The sequence below is a fragment of the Suncus etruscus genome, chromosome 6, assembly GCF_024139225.1.
Source record: "Suncus etruscus isolate mSunEtr1 chromosome 6, mSunEtr1.pri.cur, whole genome shotgun sequence".
Taxonomy (NCBI): Eukaryota; Metazoa; Chordata; class Mammalia; order Eulipotyphla; family Soricidae; genus Suncus; species Suncus etruscus.
In genome coordinates, this window is record NC_064853.1 from 124280340 (window position 1) to 124301709 (window position 21370).

At 37.0% G+C, this 21370-nt stretch overlaps 1 pseudogene; it reads left to right on the plus strand.

Moving 5' to 3' along the window:
* The first annotated feature begins 2774 nt into the window (after positions 1-2774).
* LOC126012369 (uncharacterized) lies at positions 2775-2873 on the plus strand (annotated as a pseudogene).
* The last annotated feature ends 18497 nt before the right edge of the window (positions 2874-21370 follow it).

Here is a 21370-nt window from a genome sequence, read left to right on the forward strand (position 1 = left end):
AACAGAAGTTGGAGAAAACAAAGGATATATGAATACCTCTGAGATGTTGATTTGATACTAAAAACTCAAAATAATTTCATACAGCTGAGAATTGATGCATAGATAGGGAGAGGACTCAATGGCTGGATTCTTGTCTTAACTGTGATATTTAAGATAATGTGCCAGAAGAATAGTCAGATATCAAACAGATGTCAAAGTAAAAAAGTATGGAAATCAAGAATGGAAAGAGAAACCATTTATCATTGGTTTTATCATTGATTTAAAGTGGAATTTCAGATGTTGTGGGCAAAAGGTCTCATAGATACAGTTTGTTGAAAAGGAAAGAGTCAAAGGGTTCCTTTGCCACCCATTTTAGTACACAGATACCTGGGAACACGCATGCTTATTCACACACACACACACACACACACACACACACACACACACACACACACACACACACACACACGGATATCCTCCCGACCTAGTCACTCCAAGTGAGAAAAATTTCCATTATTAGTAGAATACTGACCCAGAGTATCCAGCCAAAAAATGATTAGTCTGTATTTATTCCACACTTTAAGTGGGCACGCACATATCAGTGACTGCTCTCATTCCATTTTTTTGGGGGTGGCAATTTTCAGTTAAGTAGGAAGCACTGTACCTTTAAGTTTTAAATATAAAAAATGACACTGATTAACCTTTAAAATGGTGCCATTTAATCAAAGCAAGTAGATCTTTAATGGGTTTTAAATGGACTAATAAATCACAAGTGTTTTTTTCTACCAGGGAAATAAACGAAATATTTGAAGAAAAATAAAGTCCCCTAACAACTCTCAGAGTATTTGTGGGTGTGATATTAGGGACAGCCAGTGTGAGCGTATGAAAGAGGGAACTGTGAAGAGGGCTCCCTCTTGGCTTTTTTTTTTCACCTACTTGAAGCTCTGTACTTTAAAGAACAACACAATGTGGTGATCTTGTTTGTTTGTTTGTTTTGGGCCACACCAGTGATGCTCAGGGCTTACTCCTGGCTCTGCTCACAGGGATCACTTCTGGCAGGCATTAGGGACTATACGAAATGCCAGGAATGAAATTGGATCTGCTGCATGCAAAGCAAATTCTCTACCCACTGTTCTATCACTTTAATCCCAATAAGTGGTAAAAGCTTTTAATGAAGAGTGTTGAATTTGAGACCAGAACAACAAACTGCAAGGGATTATCATGTTGCTGCAATTGAGTTTTTGCTCCAGGGAAAGCTGACCTAATAAGATGAGGACTCTCTCCACTCAGGTTCCTCCAAAACAAGCAACCACAGTCATAGCTGGTGCAGCCAGTACTTTGATTCAAAGCTTAGCCTCTGGGCAACATAATCATTGGATTGCCTCTCCAAATAGCACCGAATATGTACATTCTGAATGGGCAGGTCTGACTGAATGCTATAATAACATTCCACTCTTGTCTTCTAAATCCTAGTTCTGGAACTGTGGGCTCTTACATTCAAGGTGGCAGTTTTTTAAAAAGGAAATAGATGATTGACACTCAAGAAATGTTTGATTTCTAGACTCAAGATCTATTGTGTACACATCTAGACCCAAGATATCATGAAAATCATTTTTGGGAAAAGAAGTTGAGAGTAGGAAAAGTTTCCAATAGCCAAGCTTCTGGATCTTTCTTTCCTTATCAAGTTTTTCTACTACTGGCTCTTCCTTGAGATGTCTTTTAGATGTTGGTAGATCTCAGAGTTGGGTCTATATCCTCTGCCTAAATTTGAACTACTACATGGTAAATGCATTGGAAGAACCAAATATGAAGTGGCAGCTCCAAAATGAGAGACTAGTTGTATGATTTCCACTTTGGAACCATGTATTAGCTGAAGTAAAGAACACCCATAACCCATTCATGCCAATTTAATGTTGAAGACTAAACAACCACCACTTGATTCATCAGCATAGCTTCCAGGAAAATGTGGAGGAATAGAAGGGGCTAAAAAGAGCTATACCTGCAAAAGGAAAACATTCTGTATTAGGAAGATGTCAGAGTTTTCCAGCCAGCCCTTGCTGATAACTACTTTTTTTACAAGCTTACAGGTGTTAACACTAAATAGAGAGCTTTTCTAGACATGATTTTCTTTAGTCCTTAGAGCCCAATGAAGTTTCAATAAGCAAAGGATGATTTTACAAATGGCACCCTGGAGATACACAAATACTCATGAAATCTATCCAAGGTCACAAAGCTTGTCAAAATACAAAATTATTCCCATGAATAATCCCCAGAATAATACTGTGCTGGAGTGTTCCCCATGTCAGTGATTTCTCCCAACCAAGCAAGTGGATGGACTCACTATGCTTCTTCCAAGTCTGAGCATGAGCAACTTTCCCTATGTTCAGCTCCTCACAGGTCAACCAGGCATTTTCCTTCTTCTATTATAGCTCTGTTCTTTCTTCTTCTTCTGGTGTTTTGTTTTTGCCCATTTCTAAACTTGCTCAGTTCAAACCACATGTTTGCTCCTTGCCTCTTTCCTGACTCTCAAGCATCACTGATCTCTTTGCTGGAGAATGGGTCACTTTCTCTTTCCCCATTTCCTATTTTATGAGCAGACCCCACATCCATAGACTGTGGAAGATACTGTTACTGCTATTCCGCTTCTGAGAAGTATCATGGACACTTATGAAATCATGGTCTGAATCTTTCAGCTCTGATAATTGCTTTAGGGAACATATATCCTGGTCTTCAAACACACACGTCCTTGGTAAGTTTTGCTACCACCTGTTCTTCCTTGAAAGGTCTTTCAGTGCGTGCTTTGACAGCACATATACTAAAATTGGAAAGATATAGAGAAAATTAGCATGGCCCTTGTGCAAGGATGAAAGGTTTTTCAAATGCTTTCAGTGCTCAGTGTTCTCTCAGGTTGTTTTTCTGCTGCACACCTCGAGAGGCCTGTCATCTCTTCTGAGCTTATGTAGCATTATGTCCACTAATCATTCATTTCCCCTGATCACCAGTCCCTATTCCTCTATATGCAAAGCTGAAGAAAGATCACATCATGGCATACTGGGAACACAGATTCAAAACTGTCCCCACTACATTCTTCCCCACCTTCTAACCTAAATTACTTTCCACCTATATGGCATTCATGGAAGACAAACTATGAAAATCACACTCACCATTTCAATCTCCATGTCACTTTCATTATTTACTTCCTGAGAAATCCTGCAATTTAGCACATCCTTTCTAATAAAAATAATACCACTTTGAGTTTGGCCTTAGCACACTCAACTGGTCCATGGAGAGACCCAGATCCTCTTTCTATAGTTCCTGCCCAGTCCCTTTTGACTTGTTTTTGCTGCTATGCTTTACAAAAGCACTTCAAAAACACAGCAGGGATCTCCTTTTTGGCTTAAGACCCTCAGTGCTTCCTCTAACCATTACCCAGTTACTGTTCACATTTGATTAATGACCTCCTGCCAGCCCCATTCAGTATTGCACACCCACCATTCCCTGCTTCCCAGTTCTGATCTGGAAGGAACTTCTCATACAGATGAATATTTGCACACTCAAATTTTTTTTCTTTCTTTTAACCTTGATGACCCTTTTTGGGAGAGGGAGGGTGTACCTTAAACAACACTGGTCATCTCTATCATATATCACACAAATCAAAATTATCTTCCTAAAATTATTTTGAACATTTTCTCAGAGGTAAATACTTGTTTTTTCCTGAAATAAATGTACAAATTGCATGTAGGTTCTAGCATTTACACCTTACCTCATACTTTAAATTATACTGTCTACTTCAATAAAGGAGGATGGAATCAAAGCTCCTTTTTCAATGATTTTGTTATTTAAAATCACCAACAGAGGGTCAGCCACACAGTAGATACTTAGCAACCACTTGCTGAACTCAGCTTAAAATGGGAAGGATAAGGACCTTCAGTTTTTAACTCAAGCAAATAAATGGTCAATTTCAATTATTTAAAAATAATCAGGATGCCTTAGAAGCAATTTGGCCATAAAAATGAGACTTATTTTGGAGATTAATGAATTAAAAGCCTGAAATGTATCGTTCTAGAGACTACTGTGAAACTACTGTGAAAACTGAAAATATAAGGACAAAAAAATTTCTGGGTTGCATCTAAACAATATACTTAAAAAATAAAATCATGTCTAAAACCTATCTTTCAACTATCTATTTTATTATTAGAAGTCTGACCATGTAAGTCAGGCAGGTGTTTAAGAAAGAGACAAAAAAAAAGGAAAAAAACATACTGTAAATAAGCAGATGTTGGTTAAGTGGAAATTGAGCAAAAAGACAAATTAACAAAATACATCTAGTCATCGTCCCAAACGTGCATCTATAGCTGACTCTTCATACTTAGCCTTGAGATATCCCTATAGAACTGTAGTGAAAAACAGTCATTTGGCTGGAAAATTTATGTCTTTATAGACATATCAAAAGCATCTAACTTTCCCTCACATTTGAAACTCAAGTATACAATCCTATTCTCAATTGTGCTTTGAGTTTCTCCCCCAACATATCAAATTTGTCTTTGATTTCACAGATCCTGAATATTTATATGCCTTTCAAGTCAGAGTATTTTTGAGAGAGAACATAGCTCAGTTGCATCTATAAAATATTAAGCATTTTGCTGCAAAAGCAGATACAGGTACACCGCTATGGGATCAGAGCCTCTGGAGATAAAAACATGGTGCCCGCCCCATCCCCACTCCTGGTTTGCTTACAAATGAGGGAAAAGACTGTGCTAACAGAAACCTTGTTTAAGTATCATGGCATATAATAGAGTGGTGCACAAATGATATGTGTTTAAAGTTGCAAACTACATCCAAAGGAGGTACAACACCATAATTCACAGTGATTAATGTTAATGTCAAAAATCTTAACGAAAGTCATCATGATTTGTATCTTCGCGTAATGGGCCACCCTTTCTTTGATCTTTTTATTCCTTCTGATCAATGAAATTAACAGGCAATAAATTTTGAACCAACAAAAAGAGCATTTCATCTTCTCCCAGTTCAGGGGCCAGCCTGTTGGAATAACTTCCATCAGAGTTCAGAGAGACAAATGCTCAGGCTGGTTTTCAAAAGGTACCAGATAATTTTCTGATAATTAAAACATTGGTCATGCTGTAAGCACATGTGCAGGTAAGGGTGATCTGTCACTCCTCTGGGCTCAGTCTCATCACCTTCTGAGCCGTAGGGCACATCATTCTTGGCTCAAACTCACAACATTTTGGATTACAGAAAAGGTGCTGAGAAAGGTGATAGCCAGGTCACTAGTTCACTTTTACAAGGGTTTGGGCTAACTCCATTGAGAACAGGTCTTTGAAGGTCAAGATGATCTGTGAAGGACTCCAAGCTAGAAAAGATGGTGAGTTTCTCTTTTATTTATAATTTAAAAATAAGTTAAAACATAAACATATTATGAATGTATTTTTAAGATCCCTTTAGTTCTTTGTTTTTGGGGGGGTGGGGCTTATACCCAGTGATGTTGAAGGCTTATGCCTGACTCTGCACTAAGGGGAATAAAAGTAGTTTTAGAAAACAAATGAAGCAGAATTGGTTGCACTAACCAATTGGTTAATTGGTTAAATAATTGGTTGCACCTTAACCTCTGTATTATTTCTTCAACCTGATTTCAGGTTTATATTTCAGCAGAACTACTTTTAGCGTTTTGTGATTCTTGCTTCCCTGGAATACCCAAGCACTTTCATTTTACGTAAATGGTAACAAGACATTCCGTGAAAAGAGTAAAGGTGAAAGTTTTTCATAGGCAAGAAAACCAGCATACACATGATTCCTTAATAGATGTTCATACATTCAAATCTATTTCTGGAATTCTCTTCTTGGTGTACTGGTGGTGCTGATGTGTTTCTGACACTTTTCATCATAATTGGTTGTTTACACTGTGGCCTATTGGAGGTATCTTTCCTTTTCACGGTACTCCTTATGAATGACTTTGCATATTATTTCCAAACCTTTAGTGAGGTCCACAGCTATGCTGATGTTAGTGATTGGTACCAAATAAATGCTAAATATACCCTAGGATGCACTCACAGCAGACTTTGTCGTCACAACTTCAATGCCAACAGTTCAGGAAATGCATCATTTTTACACGCTTCACTGCCTACACAAATGTGTCTCTGTTCCCTTTACCAAATGACCGAGCCATCATGAGAAAAAAAAAAAAAAAACTTATCATGGTGGTTTCCATAACCTTGAGGTTACTGAAAACTGACCATAACACTGCTAAATCCTTCTACTTGCAGCTATCAACAGCAGGAAATCATGATTCTCCTAATAGACTTATAATATACAGACACAATTTACTTTCATAAAACTGCAGGGGTATAGCTCTAGTTGGCTTTGGTGGGAGAAAATTCATGATCATCAATAATTTATTCCCAAAATTCATTAAACCTCAATGTATTTATAGCCTTCTAAGTACAGCAAAGCAAGATTAGAAACATTCAGAGGGAGAAATATTAGTTCTATAATTTTTAACAATTTTAAAAATACATTGTATGCTAGCCCGTATTTTCTCTTTTGCAGGGCTAAACTCAGTTCTTAAAATGAAAAAAAAATGCAGGAGTAGAATTTTTGAAAAAAATTAAGAAATAAGGAGTAAAATTTTATGTGTATTTAAATATAGGTATATACATATATATATATACAATATGTAGGTATACATACATAAGTATACTTATTTGCACACACATGCATGCATATACAAACATGCATGTATTGTTACTGATCAAAAACACTTTAGGATTCAAATATAATTGTCAGATAGCTATGGAGGTTATTAATCAATTCTTTGATTAATTTGTATTAATAAATACATAAAATCTCAAATATAACTCTTAGGTAGCTACTAATGTTACCTCCATATTTCATCTCTTTTTCCCAGTGCCTTTATTTGCTCCTATGTTCCTGACCTAAATTTCAGTCTATCATAGAGATTTTCAAGGAAGTGTCTCTAATCTGAAGACTGCATCTTCAGCCTTCTACCAGACACTTGTAACTCGCTCAAATTCTTAATGTCAATGTCAGGTGTATGTCAAGAATTACTTCCTTCAAGAATCATTTCTGATCTCCCTGCTTTTGACAAAAGAAAAGTCTGAAATGATTATTTAAATTAGAGATGAGCAGAATTCTTTACTAAAAGAATACTTGAAACCATCAATGTTATGGGTATAGGAGAAATAGTCTGTGAGAAATTGAGGAGTATTGCAAAGCAGAACAGATAAGTAGGGCTTAAATAAGAATAGGGAATTTTTTTTTCAAAAATTGTGCAAACAAAACATATAAAAATTCTGACGACTAAATGACTCCTACTAGCTTTTAGAGAAGTCTGTCTTTACACTGATAAAAGAACTCCGTTTGTAAATAGACAATGATTACAGACTCTATCTGAGGAACAAATCCCAAAGGAGACACAAAAGGCAACCATGCCTTCAAGCATGAGGCCCCTTAGGACATGAGTTAGTGAAGCTCTAACTGAGGCAGTGAGCATGGCAAGTGGGTGGGGACAGTGGTTCCCTTTTATGGTAACGAAAAATGAACTTCTCTAGAGAAACAGAAAGAAAATTCATTTCAGAATTGTTAAGTTATTTTGATCATGTATATGCTTAGGATTTTGCAAAAATACATCGTTCAAGAGGGAATGATGCTGACACTGACGTGGAACTTCACACATCACAGATGCACAGATGTTTTCGGTAGCATCAAGTCAAAAATCTGATGTCACCTCAAACTTCTATTTGTGTAATTAACATTGGATTCATTTTTTGCCTTCTATCCATTCTCTACCATCACCAAGAAGAGTTAAGAAGACCCTTTTATACACCAGCAGAACTGGATTTGTTGCTAATCTTGATAAACAAACTTGTTTATCAATGCTATTGATCAATATCTAATGCTATTTCTGTGAGCAAAGGTGTCCTGCCTGCAACCACAGGGGTTACTGAGAGACACTGAGGGGTTTTTACCCATCTTTAAGGAGAACCTAATCTACCTAATATGTCCACACTATGCAAAATAAATCAGAAGGAAGACAAATACCATAGGAGGTATGTAAAGAAATAAAACAGGGACCTGAGAGATAATACAGTGAGCACAGTGATAGTACAGTAGAACAGTGATTGCTTTGCCTGTGACTGACCCAGATTTGATCCCAGGCACTCTGTATGGTCCCTTGAATTTGCAAGAAATGACTCCTGAGTGCAGAGCCAAGAGTAAGTCCTAAGCACCACTGGGTAAGGCCCAGAACACCCCCCCCAAAAGACATAAAAAGAAAGATATTAAAGCTTGATCTGTGTGTTATAACCCTACTACCACAAACTCTCACTTTTTACTTCTATCTCTTCCTTTGACCTTTCTAAAATTTTATATAAGAACAGATGAATGGGGAAACCCTGACCCACAGGTTGTTTTTTTTTTCCATAAGGTTTGCAGTTGATAATGATAATGATAGGTTGATAATGAGAGTAATTGAGACCAAGAATGAACAGGAAACAAAGAGAATCCAGTGGAATTTCCAATTAGAGTTAAAAACAGAAAAGTTATAAAACTCACTATTTTAAAATATAATAAAAAGGTGTTCAGTAAGGAAACTGAAGACAAAAATTCCCAAGTCACAGAACCTAGAGAAAGCATTAATACACACAGCAACACAGGTGCAGGAATCTGTCAAGAAAGTCTCTCCTCTGAAATGGTCACCTAAGTGCAACTGTTTGGAGACTCCCTAAGCACGCTAGGTAACAGGGGGTGTTGCTTTTCTAAAGAGGGTTATGCGCAAAGCCTGTATAGTTCTCAGATGAAATCTTTCTCAAAAAAGAATGCATGGAGGCCAGAGAGATAATATAGTGGGTAGGGCATTTGCCTTGCATGTGGTGACCCAGGTTTGATCCCTGACATTTGATATGCTTGAGCAAGCCTGCTAGCAATAATTCCTGAGAGAAAGGGTCCAGCTCCACAACTGAAACTTACCAAACTTCCAAGTCACCAAATTTGTTCCAGGTCTATAGATTCTGAATAGCACAGCAAAACTCTCAGAACTGATAAATTCCATAGTAGTATCAGCCACAATGACCATAGCTGGGAAATGATCATGATGGGAAATTTATAGAAGACCACCATGTTCAGTGAGCCCAAGCAGTAACAAAGAATTTCAACCAGCAAAATTACAGCCCAGTATATCCTAGACAATGACTTAATAACACTGTTGTTATATCTATATCTATCTATATCTATCTATATATAAAGTATTATGAAGTGACCCTTACGATCTATGTTGTGTTGTAAGAAATAATAAAAGTAAGTTTGCTTGTGTCTTCAAGGGGGCAGGGTAGGGTGATGGATAAAAAACTGGGGACAATGGAGGAGAGAAGATCACATTGGTAGTGGGTATGGTGTTGGAACATGTGATGCCTGAGACAACTGTATCATGGATTTGGTAAATCACAGTTTTTATACTTAAAAAAATTAAGAGAAAAAATACAATATACTTGATTTCCATTTACAAAAGAAAAATGTGCTGAGGTCTGGGAAGGCAGTGCAGGGATTGATGTCCATTCAGTCCTTAGCATTAAACTCTTTGGCTCTTGAACACTGATGGAAGTAGCTGATAGTGCCAGTAGTTGCTGGCACTGAAGAATCTGAGTATTACCATAGACTTGAACTCCAGCACTGAGCACCAGCATGACAGAGTATTGTTAGAAATAGCCCCTGGGTCACCTAAACACAAATTAGAAGTCCCACTACCAGAAGTAAAAGAGAGAGAAGAGAGAAGAGTGGAGTGGAGGGAAAGATAGAAGGGAGGAGAGTTTAGAGGGGAGAGAAGTGAGATAATGTTCCTGTGCTATGCTTGGTAAAGAATTTTCAATATCCATTTTTCTTGAGCAAAACTCAATGCAAAATGCTCAGAACTGAAAAGTGTTCACATGTTTGTATCAAGCACCTTATTGACAAAAAAAGCGTGGGGGGAGCGTAGGAATCACAGTCTGGTTTTCAACTGGGTTCTCATCAAGGGGCAGAAGGAGCAATATTATAAAAATGAGATCCAGAGTAACAAAGAAAAAGAGAACCGAAATGGCATCATCATTAATAGTGCTGGTCATAGAGACAAATAGTTTACTAAAAGGTAGTATTAAATGGGTTAAGGGGCACGACTTGGAAGAGTTAGTAAGGAAGTTTTGAAGTAGAATACAGAGCATGAAAAGAAACTAACTGAGAACATGCATATTTTTTTAGGATAAGGCCCTTGGAAAACAGGATGTCTAAAACCAAATTCAATTGATTATGCAGCTGCAATTAAACAAATCCAGACCAAGTGCTTCAGGAAAGTAATTGCTAACATTATTTGGTCTTCCTATTCAGAGATATAAACTAATAATAGGTGTAGTAGGGCAGAAAGGGAGATTAAAACTTAAGATACTTCAAATAATGATGCCTCAATTTTAGGGGAAAAACATTTAAGTTTAAATGAAATATAAAATCTCAAAGCAGAGTTAATTGCTATAAGTTAGAGTTCACAATATGAGAGAAAAATATAAATTAATATGTGATCATTTTCATTCTGGAATATAGAGTAGAAAACTTAAGATTGTGAAAGCTATAATTGGTTATTTGGAGGGATCTTGGAAGAGTTCTATGATTCTTCAAAACAAAGAAGAGTCCCAAAACAGAAAGAATGCAATCTCCCACACTCACACATAGAGAGTTCAATTTCTTCTCATTCTTAACTATGTTATCTGGGAGCATACAACTATAAGACCCAGCCGTTCTTTTGCCCATATTCGAGATTATTCCACATCCCAGATCTCCTTAGCCTCATGTCAGAACAGATAATCCTTCTTTTAAGAGCCTTCTCTGAACACAGTTTCATTGGCTACTGTACCAACATGCCCAACACCTGCCACATATATTTTTATAAATAAATAAATAAATTTTTATTTTTGGTTTTGAGGCCACAACTAGTGACTCTAAGGGATTACTCCTGGCTCTGTGCTCAGAAATTATTCCTGACTCAGAGGACCATGTGAGATAACGAGGGATAACGAAGTATCAAGCCACAGTCTGACCTAGGTCAGTGCAAGGCAAATGCCCTACCACTGCACCACTGTTCAGGCCCCTGCCACATATAATTTTAACACAGTTTAACTTGTTTTGTGAGACCAAATCACTAGCATTATGCTACGTTCAATATTTCATTTGTTATTATTCTTTTTTTTTTGTTTGTTTATTTCTTTGGGCCACACCTGGCAGCATGCAGGAGTTACTTCTAGCTCTGCACTCAGAAATTGCTCCTGGCAGTCTCAGGGGACCATATAGAATGCCGGAAATCGAACCCAGGTTTGTCCTGGATAGGCTAAATGCAAGGCAAACACCCTACCACTGTGCTATCTCTCTGGCCTATTTGTTGATATTTTTACTTTCAATCTTTCCTTTCCCTCTGCAGTAGAGAACTTCTGTGAAGGCATTCCTATCCTCTTCTTTATACTCTATCTCAACTGAATGATGTTTCGTGGCCATTTGCTTACCTTTCATGTATAACTACCCAATAAATGAGCATACACACATTAATATACATATATAGAATGGGACTGGTAGAAAATTGGAAAAACACTTCTGAGAGTGGAAGAAAGCAGAAAAATGGTGTTGGATGACATCACTACTAGTATCTAATCACAGAGAATCTCATTTCAGATTAAAGTTTTAGATAAGCAGTCATGTTAACCCACTATAGAGTAGTTAATGTATCAACTCTGTAATTATACATTTGGTGGGATTAGGTCTAAAATAACTGCATTTGAGGATCACTCATCTTGCAGTATCAAACCAAGGAGTATATTTACTCATGAAAATTCATAGGGAGCTAACTATGGTTACTTTCAGTTTTCTTTTTTTTTCCTTCCAATGGGGTAAGAATTAATGTGTGTAACCTAATGAAATATGTTGCAATTAAGAACTACTATGCATAGTAATATCTCTGCATGTAGATGTTTCAAATAAAGTAGAGTCTGTGGTGACATTTCAGGAATGAAAAGAATAAAAAACAAAATTAAATTGCTATTAGATTTCAAACTGCAGCTGGGTACCTGAATACAAAGTCAGTCTACGAAACACAGGCTGTTTAATGTACGCCCACCCATCCTAAGCATCATAATATGTATGTATGACTTTTTTGTTGTATATTCATACAGAAACACAAATTGGTCCACAAAGCAAGAAATGTGAAAACACTTAGATTTATTAGTGAAAGTCACAAATATAGAGTCATTATAATTTTGGAGGGATAGGGGATTAAGCGAGTGCACACTTAGTGGTGCTCAGGGTTTATTTTTGATTCTGTGCTCAGAAGTCAAACCTGGTGGTATTTTAACTCCTCTAGCTCTCCATCCAACAAGCATCAAGGTTTTTCTTTTTAACTCATGTCAGAAGTAACATGAACTTCTCCTGCACTAAGTATCTCTGAGATCCAGAGACATAACTAAAATAGACAACCTCAATTAAAGGGACAAAATTAGGCAACCAAGCCTTAGTCTCAGAGACTCAAAAGTTATCAATATTGTTAGCCTCTTGGAACAACTCCTGGAGTAAAATAATATTAAACATTAATAATAAATAATGATTACTATATCAACTGGCTTTCCTGAATAAAGACAATAAAAGCATTTTCACATGCACAAATGCATCTCTTTTAGCCTCAATTTGTTCTCCCCTCACTCACTTCCTTCACTTTAATTCTTACCAAGGAGTCTAGGTATAATATTAACTCAGAGGCTGGAGAGCCAAAACAAGGAGTAAAGTAAACCCTAGTTCAATTTCTAAAGCCAAACATGGTCCCCTGAGTACTGTCAGGAGTTATTCCTGAACACAGAGCCAAGAATAACTGCTGAGCACCTCTGGGTTTCATTAACATGCTAAGAAAATCAACTGTCACCTCAATTGTCAGATGTTTATGTTATAGAAACCCCTGAAAATATAACTAGTTGCTTTTGCTATACCCTCATGGATGCAATCAGGCAATGAAAGCCATTGCTAGGGTGGCCTGGGTATAGAAAACTGTTATTTTTCCAATTTCCTAAAAATTAAGCATTCCAGGTTTTGACATAAGTAGGCCAATCACACTTAATTGCACTATGCCATGTATGCATGTATGAAGGTCTGCAGCTATTTCCTGTTGTATCAACTCTAACATTATTTATTTATTTTTGGTCTTTGGACAACACCAGATGACACTCGGGTTACTTCTGGCTATGTGCTCAGAAGTCACTCCTGGCTTGGGGAACAATATGGGATGCTAGAGTTTCAAACCTCGGTCTGTCCTAGGTTAGCCGAGTGCAAGGCAAATGCCCTAACACTTGTGCCACCACTCCAGCCCCTCTAACAATATTTTTAGGGCTGCTTTTTTACAGACAAGTAGAATAATCCTTCAAGAGCATTTAGGAAATGAAAGGAGGTGTATGGCCACAAAGGATATTCATATTTACTTACTAAATTAGGTTAATAAACAGTCTACTAATGCTTTACCATTTTTTCTTTAAACTCCTATTTTAAAGGGGGAAAAATTAATTCTGTAAGTTCTTGGTATAAGAAATTTACATTATAATATCATCAATTATACCTAAGAATTCTGAGTACCATTACATACCCTCTCCAGAAGTGTAATGAATTACACATATTGAATGACAGGTATTAGCAGGATGTCTATTTGTATTTGCTAAAACATGAAAACATTTCCCCTAATGAGTATCAATGTCACCCAGAACAATATGTTAAAGCTATTTATGTCCATATGCTTACTGTCTTTCAAATGATGACATTTTAAAATTTCATTGTCATCTCCTTTCAACATTATGAACAAAAAGTCCACAATATGTTTTCATTAAAAAGATAAAAATAAATCTCAGGCTAGAGAGAGAGTGACTGACATTAGTTTGACCCCCAACAATGCTTAAAACCCCCAAGCACTGCCAAGAATCATTTCTGAGCACAGCTAGATGTGGTTCCCAAGCCCAAAATAAATATAAAACTCAAAAATCACCATCATCTAAAATGGAACTGACTAGCTAGGTATCACTTTTGCAACCTCAGCAAAAAGATGTATCATATCAAACTGCAAACAATCTTTCAAAAACTCCTTATCCTGGAGAAATCAACTAGCTTGTCCTAATGCCATCAAGGAGGCAGTTGAATAGAGAAGTGACTGCACAAATGTCCAAATCCACCATTTCAAAGGAGTTTGGATACATAAAACCTGAGCTTAGGCCAAACAGCTTTACTCTCTTCCCCCATTTCATAAATCAACTCAAAGAATATGTGTGCATCAGCAATGTTGTGCATTAATTCCATTTTATTGAACTGCATGCATTATTACTTTTTTCTTCAAGTAGCAAGAATAGGGAGATAAATTATAAATTTGGTTCATCACAATAGACTTATATGCTACTACTGGCTTTACTTGAATACTGTTCCCATGGATCTCTCTCACCTGTGTCCTGTCTCCTGGATCTCAAACTTGTAAAATTGGGCAAAAACTGAGCCATCATGACAAGTCTGTGTATTTGCTACAGTAAACTCCATTTCCCCCATCTCCATTCCCTACCTACATGAACTGACTTCCTATTTTCTCTGATAATCACACCTAAAATTTTGAGTTAAAAAAATTAAAGTAATTCGGATGTGCTTTGTTTTATGTTTGTTTTTGCTTTTGGACCACACCTGGTGATGCTGAGGAGTTATTCCTGGCTATGCACTCAGAAATTGTTCCTGTCTTGAGGGACTATATGGGATACCGGGGATAGAGCTGAGGTCTGTCCTGGGTCAGCAATGCAAATGCCGGCTATGACTCCGGCCCGTTTTTATTTTTTTTATTTTATTTTTTATCTGTAGGAGCCTTATATTTTTAAAAATAGACACAAAAATGCAGGGAAAAGGTGACAGAATTCTTCCCCTGAGTTGGAAAGAACTAATGTAAATAGCTCTGTCAAAATTTCTGAAAATATAAAATTCAAAAAAGAAAAACAAGAATATAGTAATTACAGCTTCAGTACAGATGGAATGTGTTGCCCTAGGGTGAGGTAGGAGGAGGGATAAAGGGAGAGAGGAATTCAATTCTATTTTTCCTCGCATTATTCATATACATAAAAATCAGAATAGTTCTCTTGGCCAAGTATTTATTAAAAATCCTTACCCAATCTGCTTATAAACAATTTGAAAATTCATACGCTACAATATTCATAGCCATGATCAAGCAGTGACCTTCTGAGCTGACTTTATTTAAAGCTATAAAAAGTACTAGCTAATAAACACAAGGACATTCAGAAGATTTTCAAGATTTTGCTTTCAAGGCTTCTCATTCTCTTCAAAAGACTCCTCTTACTAGCTAACAAAGCTGTTTTGGAATCCATCCTTGACCATCTAGAACAGAAATAGCAAAACAAACAAACAAACAAACAAAAAACAAATATTCTACTGAATCCTAAGGACTTTATCAACTTGATTTTTAAGGCTCAACTTGCAAATAATTGAACATCTCTATTGTAGAATATTTTCCATAGTATGCATATAATTCGGGATAGCTTTACAGTCGAGTATCTTTGTACCAAAGCTCATAAAGTTTTTAAAATTACCAAGCTGGATCCATAATACAGCAGGAAGGGTATTTGCCTTGCACATGGATGACCTTGATGCTGGGTTTGGTCCCTGACATCCATATGTTCCTTCAAGCTTGCCAGGAGAGATTGAGTGCACAGTCAGGAGTATCCCCTAAGAACCAATAGGTTTGGCCCTGAACCAAACCAAACCAAAAACAAAACCCCTATACCTCTAATTAAAATATTGCCCAAACTGTGAATTAAATCATATATATTCCCTTAATCAGAATTTTTTTCCTGATTAGCTGTGCTAGTATGACAAACACAGATGTTTCAATCTGGCAACATGAGCATCTATCCCCAAATGATGAGAAAGGCCAGTGAGAACTGGACCATCCAATAAATCACAGCCAGACCTATGAAATAAGCCTGCACACAAGGGATTTCAACAAAAACTAAACAAGTAACAAGGCTTTTTTAAATAAATCAATTCTTTAATGGAATTATTATAATATATACAGTACAAATTTCTTTATGAATCTTAGTCATACATAAATGTACAACACCCTTCACCAGTGCACATTTACTACCACCAATGTCCCCAGTTTCCCTCCCACTCTTGCTGCTGACCTCTCCTCTGCCTACTTCTGTAGAAGACATAGTTCTTCCTCTCTTTCTCTTTCTTTTTTCATTTTAGACCCTGTGGTTTTTAATATTGTTATGGAAACAGTATTATACATACTACTTTACCTCCTTTCTGCACCCAGTTCTTTTCCAGAGTGATCATTTCTAACTATCATAGTCATAGTGAACCCTTCTCTCCCCTAACTGCACTTCCTTGCTCTTTGTGAAAAGTTCCTTAGCATGATTTAGTCTTCTTGTCTCTAATCTCTATTCTGGATATAAATACCATACTACTATTTTAATTTTTTATTTTGTTTTTGGGCCTCACCCAGTGATGCTCAGGGGTTATTCCTGGCTTTGTGCTCAGAAACCACTCCTGGCAGGCTCGGAAGACCATACAAGATGCTGGGGATTGAACCCACGTCTGTTCTGGGTTGGGCAGCATGCAAGGCAAATGCCTTACCACTATGCTATTACTTCAACCCCATACTATTATTTTATATCACAATAATGAGCTCAATCATTCTATGTCTATATCTCTCCTGCTGACTCATTTAACTCAGTGTAACACTCTCCATGTATTCATCCATGTATTGCAAATTTCATGATGAATTTCATTTTTCCTAACAGCTGCATAGTATTCCATTGTGTAGATGGAATACTTTTAAATGGTTAAAAACAAATAATACAATGACAATGATAAAGGGAATCAGTCATTCTAAGCCAGGACTAAGAGTTGAAAGGATGTAAAATGACATGCATGATACCCTATTAGTAACAGTATTATAAACCACAGTGCCTAAAGGGAAACAAAAAAAAAAAGAAAAAAGAAAAGAAAAATAATAGTTTCTGCCAAAAGGCTGGGGGAAGAGAGAGAAACTAGGGATGTTGGTGGAGGGAAGTGGACACTGGTGAATGGATAGTTGTTGAAATATTGTATACCTCAAATCCAATCATGAATGGGATGCATGCTGAGAAAAGGGGTGGAGGGAAAACAATGGTGGTGGGAATGCCACTGATTCAATGTCACTATGTACCTAAAATACTGCTGTGAAAGATTTTTATTCCACCTTGGTCAAAATAAAAACTATTAAAAAGAAAAAATTGTAACTTTGTAATTCATAATGATTAATTTTTTTAAAATAACAGCTGGTGCATGGAGAACAAAATGTTTCCAATCTTCAATAGCTATTCATTTAGATTACTATAATTGTAGCTATAAAATTTATATATTGATTCCATATTTAATTATCTGTTTTTGACTTGAGAGAGAATTCTGACTGCAAAATCAACTGCTCAGACATTTACAAGTGTACCAAATTTTTGGGTTGCCCTTTTTCAAAAAAATCTCCTTTCCTCAAAAATTAATCTAGAATAGTTTTATTATGATATATCTAACATTAGAATTTGTTTTGCCTCTGACTTGAAAAAAAGCTGGCTTAAACTGGATCTGAAGCTAGAAGCCAAATTCAGCCTGGCTATGTAATACACTACAATCAGCTCACTAAGTGAAATCAGAGCATTTTTTAAAACCTTTTTCATAAGATGAAATGATACTAAATGAAGAAACAATGAGTAATTATTCCACAGAACACTTTTTTGTTTGTTTTGTTTGTTTGTTTGTCACACTCAGCGGTGCTTAGGGGTTACTCTTGGCTCTGCACTCAGAAATTACTCCTGGCAGGCTCAGAGGACCATATGGGATGCTGGGAATCGAACTGGGATCTGTCCTATTTTGTTCGCATTCAAGGCAAATGCCCCTACTGCTGTGCTATAGCTCTGACCCCTACAGAACACTTTTCGGGCATTCCCAAAATTAAAAAGTGACTTAGCAACATAATACTAAATAGGCCTGCCTAAGACCAGTGGGAAAAAGCAACAATGATCCTCAGTGCCCAAAGCAGCCCCAAGGGGTGGACCATGACTGGACCATTCTCAGTAATCCCTCAGTTCCCTGTATATAGGTTATCTGCTGCAAAGAAAACCTGGCCTCTTGCTTTCCTTTCTATTTTGTTATTAAAAATTCCCCCTAGGATCTTTCTGAAATCTACCCTAAACAGCTATAAATGTTTTCCTCTTCTGAAAAGGAAAGGGATATCCTGTGAAACTGGGAGGTGTGGAAGATCACTACACCCCAAGATTTCAGTGGATCACCACCAAGAGCAGCAACCCTCGTTCCTTTGACAGGTGGATGCTCGGGCTGGATTGATGGGCTCCTCAGAATACCTGCAGTATTCCACACATGTTCTGTAGGATCCCATTCTAGTTCCCCTGGGAACATGGTCAAAGGTGAGGCTAAGGACGGGCCTACAGAAAAGCTGGAGACACAGAAAGGCATTAATAAGCTAAGAATTGGCAGCCTTGCAGAAAGTGAGTGGGAGTATGAGGGCTAGGCACCACCAACTTCAACATCATGGATAGGGAGCTCAGGTATGCTTCTTCCCTGACTAAAGACTTAATCTCACCAACTTTGAATAGGATCAATGGGGTGGGTTGGAAAAGTCCCCAGAAACAGTTTTTCCTTCCAAGTAACTGCTTCCTGTAACTCTAGAGATAGAGTTACTCTAGAAATAAAGAGCTGAATTGTGAAACTGGAGAAGGATGAAGGAAGGCTAGAGATAAAGGAGTCCACAGAGGAAAATCCGATCTGCACAAGGCCAACTATACAAGTCCATACTACAGTAAGGCAGAGGCATAAAATATGAGAAAGGAAAGTTGGGAGAAAAGAAAGCATTGGGGAAATTGGGAGACAGAAACAAGAGATGTATCCCGAGGATAACAGTCAACTGAAATTATGTATGAAGAAGTGCCCATCCCTGCCTCATCCACCAGTATTCCAGTCAATGCAGGCATCTTAATTTTATTTCAGTTTCCTAAAATTTGAGTATGTACTACTAATTCAATATATTTTTCCATTTGTTTTGGGGTTACACCTAGTAGTGCTCAGGTTTGACTCCTAGATCTGTGCCCAGGAATTACTTCTGGTGGTGCTTCAAGGACCATATGGGATACATAATTAGACCCATGATGGCTTTGTACAAGGCAACAGTCCTAATCATTATATTATTGCTATGATTCCAATATCGGTAGCTTTAAAAACCCAACAACCAAACCATTCTCCAGTCTCCCATCATCCTGCAAGATAGGAAAATTGTAAAAGGATCAGTGAAGAAAATGAGAGCTCAGGAGTAAAGAAGGAGATAGAGAACAATAGCAAAAGAATGGTTGTTCCTTCCCACTGAACAGATAACTGGGAAATGACTGGAGTAACTAGGCTATTTGCCCAAATCCTCACAATCATAGCTTTCAGTTGTTTGTTTTAAAAAAATTTACTGGCTGATTTTTATTTCCACAAATCAGAACATCTATAATTGGTGGTAATTCTGCCCTCAGATTCAGAACCTTGATGTCAGGTGCTCCCATGGAATGTATACTTTGCATCCACTCAAGATCCTAACTGCCAATGTGCTTTACTTTCTTGGGAAGTAGAAGGTGTTAGGCGAGAACAGAATAGTGTTTCTCCTTCCCACAGAAAGATGGTATCAAAAAGAGTAAAGTTACATTTATTGAGAGAGAAATGTTGAGAGAATAGGCTTGAAAACATAATGAGCACATAAAATATGCCCCCTGTAACATAACACAGGAGAAATGTCAGCCACGTTTAATATTTCTCTTATCTCAGTCAACAAACCCATCTAAAATAATTAATATAATTCAGATCTTAAATCTGAGCAAAGAACTTTCCAGGACTTGCAGAAAAACTAGCCATACACATGGAAATAGTTAGGCCAGGTTTGGAAAATTTTGAATATTGATCTACTTTCCATGTATCATCTGGTGAGTCTAGAGGAGATGTAGTAGCTTGCTAACATGAGAAATGTGCACATCACTTTTTATCCAATTTTTTTCAGGCAAAATAGAGCTTCTATTTAACTCAGTGATGGACACAAGGAGGCTGTTCTTAAATTTGAGACACTCTTCATAACATTTTCTATTTTAAAACTATGTGAAATCCATGCTGTCTGTATTGTGGCTATGAGAAACTTCCCAAGGCCAAAGGTCTGTATTATCATACTGAATATCAGGAAAGAAAAAAATATGAACTTATGTTTTCTATACTGAAAACCACAATTCAATAAAGAAATGTGTTTATGGGGTTTCTCATTGTAGGAGTATAATAATTTAGTAGATAATAAAAGCAGTTATCCAACTTGGATAAAAGACTAATACTGAAGTAAAAAATTGTGCTAAGATACAGGAAAATAATTACTGGGTTACAGTTTTTCATGCCCCAGCTACTAAGAAATTATTTTGCTTTTGGCCCTTTCCTCAGCCTGCTTCTGAGTTCCAGCACTATTGCTGATTCTCTGCCCCATGGGACCAGTCAGATCTGTGTCGGGGTGGGGACAGGGAATACAACCCCTCTTTTCCATCAGACCTCTTATCCAAAACTGTCCTTGAAAAGTCATTTAAATTTATATCATAGTGTTCCTGGCATATTGGCTCTAGCACTGCTCTCTCTTAGAAAATATATGCTCAAAACCCAGTTGAACAAAGCAATGAGCTAGTATGCAATATTTTTATCATACTTAAATAACCTTGCTAGTTTAGAAAAATAACCTCTAAAGAAGATATACCTTGAGCCAACTTTCATACAAACAATTCAATAGATCATTTTCTTAAACACCTTGATACTCCAGCATTCCAAACCACTAAATGCAAAGATCAATGGGAAAACTAAGTAAGACACTTCAGTTGGGGATATTACCCATATGCCTGAACCTGATAGTTGAGGACCTAAAATCAACACTTAATAGTTTAGCAATAAAAGTCAAGGAGTCACTGGCCAGCAAAATTAAGAAATCTATAGATTAACAGTTCAACCAACTCAAAGAAGACCTCTTTCAGAAGATAAGAGAATCCTTAAGAATGGAACTGAAGGAACTAAAACACATGCTAGCAAGTTATAATAGTAGAATTACACAGGTTGAGAAGTGCATAGACAAAATTGAAGACAAATTATAAGCCAGCAGTGATAAAGAAGTAAAAAACTAAAGGAGAGAAAAATACTGGAAGAAAATGTAAGGTACTTAATGAACAAAGGCAAAAGAAATAATCTCTGAATTATAGTAATACAGAAAGGGGAAGTAAAA